The sequence below is a fragment of the Protobothrops mucrosquamatus genome, unplaced genomic scaffold, assembly GCF_001527695.2.
Source record: "Protobothrops mucrosquamatus isolate PMUCROS unplaced genomic scaffold, P.Mucros_1.0 scaffold6404, whole genome shotgun sequence".
Taxonomy (NCBI): domain Eukaryota; kingdom Metazoa; phylum Chordata; class Lepidosauria; order Squamata; family Viperidae; genus Protobothrops; species Protobothrops mucrosquamatus.
Window position 1 is genome coordinate 7,071 of NW_015392231.1, and position 4,527 is coordinate 11,597.

The following is a 4,527-nucleotide window of genomic DNA, read 5'->3' on the forward strand; positions in this document are numbered from 1 at the left end:
GCCGGAGAGGAGCAGCAAAGGGGAGATGCTGGACCTGGTGGTGCTGGAGCAGCTGCTGGCCCTGCTGCCCGCGGAGATGGCGAGCTGGCTGAGGGAGTGCGGAGCCGAGAGCTGTTCGCAGGCGGTGGCCCTGGCCGAAGGCTTCCTCCTCAGCCAAGCCCAGCGGGAAGAGCCGGGAAAGGGGCAGGTGAGGAGGGCGCGGGGGCTTCGTCCATTTGGGGGGGGGGTGATCAAGAAGGCAAAGGGATTAAAAATATGACTCTGCAGCCTTTTCTGGAATTCCTCACCTTTGAAGAATTGATTTCTTCTTGAAATAAATGCTTCTGTTTCCTAAAATAACCTTTCTCTTCCTTTACAGCTCTGTATCCTTTGATATTATCCACATCTTTCATAATAATCAGTGTTTACTTTGTGATCCGCTGTCACCTGAATCTAGATAAGGGGAAGCAACAGGATTATGTGAATGGCCTCTGATACAGAGCCACATTTAAGAAGCCCTATAATGCCAAAATAGTAACAGAAAAAAACTAATTAACACACCCTTACAGTTTATGTACATGAAAACACAGCCTGCTGTTTTAACTCCCATTTATCCAGAAATATAAGTCACATGCAGAGTCCCTGAACTGTCTCTGAATTGGGTTGGGGAAATACAAGTAGGAAAGCAAAATATAAGGAATGCAAACTATCCTCTGAAAATGGATTATAAATCAGGCTGTTCTTCAAATGCAGGAGCCGTTCACAGGGGAGATTTCAGCAGAGCTCCGGGGCAGAGGAGATCGATCCAGCTCTACGCAGCAGCTGTTTTTCAGGAGGACCCAACTCTGGCCACCTTGCCAGGTAAGTGCAAGTTTCTTCTGAGAACAGTAGTGTTCCAGCTCCATCCATTCAGGAGCTGTGTTTAATACCGAAAACTGAGTCTATGTGTACTTGAACACAGTGTCCACCCACATTTGGCTTTCAAGATTGTTCTGGAGATGCAAACAGGAGACAATTCACAGGCATGGAACTTTGAGTTAGAAATGTAATTTAATTGTAGAAAGAGTTTAATATTTCTTAATACTATTAAGAAGAGTACTTAAAACAGTTAGAAATGAAATCTATGAATTGAAACAAAAGATTAAACACACCTGAGAAGTCTTTATTTTATTAAATATTTATGCCACCCGTCTTCCTTGTAATGTGTCTGTAAGTAGACCAAGAAAAATATAGCACATATAAGTCAACACTAAGTGGCTGTAACAATAAAACTGTTGTTCAAGTGACTTGGGATTTCTAGGACATTACCAATATTTTGAAATAGGTTAGGAAAGAAGTTCCTAGTGGCTCTGTCCTGTTTTCTCAGGAATTTGGTCAGGGGTGCAAGTACATCTAGCGGATTTTCTGCCATAAACCTACTTACTGAGTTACCCCAGGCGAGTGGGAAGCTTTCCATGGTTAGCTGTGTTGCATTCTACAACCTGGAAGCCGTGATTTGTGCAGCTGCAGCTTCCTAGCCCCACGGACTATGTAGACAGGATGCCATAAATCTGTCCTGAAAGAAAATGTCCATTTGGTCTCTCGCACATGTGTTTTTTCTGTTGTGTGCACTAAGACAGAGAACTTTCAACTGTTTCCTGGGATTGTCTGCTTTTTTCTCTTTCTAGAGCTCTGATTCATTTATGGGGGTGACTGTGGACTTCACAGATGAGGAATGGAGGCTGCTAGATTCTGGCCAGAAGGCCTTGTGCAGAGAAGTCATGCAGGAGGTTTCTAGGAATATGGCTGCCTTGGGTAAGACCAGGATGTTCATCTCTCTAAAGGACGCTGGCAGAAGTATTCACCATAGAATTAAGAAATGTCCTAGATACTCCATGGAAGTGATTAAATAGATTGACTGATCAACACCAAAGTTTTAACCAGTTTTTTAGCTGAAAACATTCTTTCTATACAATCAAGAGACTCCTGGATAACAATTTGCAGATATCACATCCTGGCTGGACAAGTGGATTCTACTAAACCAGGAACGCAGATTGACATGTTGTGTGTGTGGGGGGGGGGGGCGAGACACCTCTCCTTCAGCCTTCTAAATTCTCATCAGAATATTAATTCTCTTTTTTTCCATGTAGATGATGTTTCTGTGAATGAGAACGGCAAGCAGGCAAGGTTAAATCTACTTCAAATAGAGAAGAATGAATTAAAAGTACTAACCCTTGGGCATCAGAGAGACACCAAAAGGCTAAAGAGAAAACAGCCAGAAGATGGAGGGGAGAAGTCATCCACTTCTCTTGGTGTTTGTGGCTTCCTATCCCAGCAAGATCAGAAAGAAACGAGAAAAGGAAAATATAGGAAAAAAGAAAACATGAATTTGAATTACATAACTATGGTGGAAACCAGACTAAAGAAAAACTGCATGCCTGTAGATACTATGGAGAACAACTCCTTCGCTCCTGCTTCACCAAAGAAACAGTATTGGAAACGCAAACCACATACCTCTGTAAATTCTTTGGTGGATTCCAGTCTGAGCAGAAAGAGAAGCCTCTGCATGCAGTGTGGAAAGAGTTTCAGCAGGAAAAGTAATCTTAATCGTCACAAAAGGATCCACACTGGGGAGAGACCCTATAAATGCATGGAATGTGGAAAGACCTTTACCCAAAAAGAAAGTCTTAATGTTCACAAAAGGATCCACACTGGGGAGAGACCGTTTAAATGCACAGAATGTGGAAAGTCCTTTATCGAGAATGGACATTTTAGTGTTCATCAAAGGATCCATACTGGGGAGAGACCGTATAAATGCACAGAATGTGGAAAGAGTTTCATTAGCAACAGTCATCTTATGCGCCACCAAAAGATTCACAGCAGGGAGAGACCATATAAATACATGAAATGTGGAATGACCTTTACATGGAAAGATAGTCTTAATGTTCATGAAAGGATCCACACTGGGGACAGACCGTATAAATGCACAGAATGTGGGAAAAGGTATATTAGCAAGAGTCATCTTAATTGCCACCAAAGGACTCACAGTGGGAAGCAACCATACAAGTGCATAGACTGGCCACCAAAGTATCCACACGGAAACCAGCCCACAAATGTATAGAATGTGGTGGGAAAAAAAACGCCTTGAATGACTACAGGTAGTCCTTGATTTACAACAACTGAGCCCAAAAATTCTCTTGTTAATTGAGACACTTATTAAGTAAGTTTTCCTCCATTTTATGACCTTTCCTGCCTATGTTGTTAAGTGAATAACTGCAGTTGATAAGTTAGTAATCTGGTTGTTAAGTGACTCTGGCTTCCCCATTGACTTTCCTTGTCAATACATCACAAAAGGGGATCACATGATCTCGGGACACAGCAACAGTCATGGATATAAACCAGTTGCCAAGCATCTGGATGTTGATCACATGATCATCAGGATGTTGCAATGGTTAAGTGTGAAAATTATCATGAGTCACTTTTTTCAGTGCCATTGTAACTTTGAAAGGTCACTAAACAAACTGTTGTAGGTCGAGGACTTCCTGGTACAGCAGTCATGTGAAATACAAGGCCCGCGGGCCAAATCCAGCCCTCCATGTGGTTATATTTTGCCCCCGGAACCAACCTACAAATAGCAAAGGACCAGTCCACACTGCCTCGGCCTGGCCCAGGCTGACCGGGCGCTGATCTACAGGAAAAAACAAATTAATCCATGCATTGAGCTTTATTCGCAATAGTCAACATATTATTCATCCAAGGATCTAGACATGGCAGGAAGTTTATTAAAGCATGGAAAGTGAAAAAAATAATCTGGTTTGAACTGGAATATTATCTACCATCCAAGTGATCACACGGAAGAAAAGCTATAAGCAATCGAATATCAAAATTGCTGAGGGCAGATAAGTGACCTTAGTTATAGGCTGATTTATTTCTTCTTTAGGCAAATCTTTGTTTCCACTCAGAGATAATTCATGGGGGGAAAAGAAATTCAAGCCTATTTCAACCTCCCAGCCTCCTCAGGGATATAAAAAGCTCCAGGTTTTGAGGGAGCGGCCAGAATTCCTTCTTTCTTTCTTTCTTTCTTCTCTCCCTTTTTTTCTTCTAATGCAGGAATTGACTCCTTTCAGCTGATATTATTCAAACGATTCATTCTCATTGACAATATAGCAAACCTTATTACAAAATCTTATATGCCTTTGTTTTTCTTCTTTACAAAAAAACAATGGAAAAGGCTTCTGGAGAACATGGATAGGGAGGGAGTAAGGGGAGAATGAGAATGACTTTGGGAGACATGGGAAGAGCCTTAGGCTGGACAACCATTATGTAAAAGATAACTTTGTCCCCACAAGGAGATTGAGAGGGGAATGGGACATTAGAAGAATTGTAGAAGAAACTTCCTAATTTTTAAAGTAAAAGGAGAGAAGAAGAAATACTTGCAGAGTTTCAGGATTTTGTATTGTGGCCTCACAGTAGAGATGGCGCGAGTATTCATTCTAGTGCTTCTTGTCTGGATTTAAATCAAAAGGCTGACAAATGCATCCTCCAGTCAGGATTCCCAGACCAGGAATG

The 4,527-nt window shown here is 41.9% G+C and overlaps 1 pseudogene; it reads left to right on the forward strand.

Moving 5' to 3' along the window:
* LOC107300224 overlaps nucleotides 1–4,527 on the forward strand; it is a 37,562-nt pseudogene that overhangs the window by 6,490 nt on the left and 26,545 nt on the right.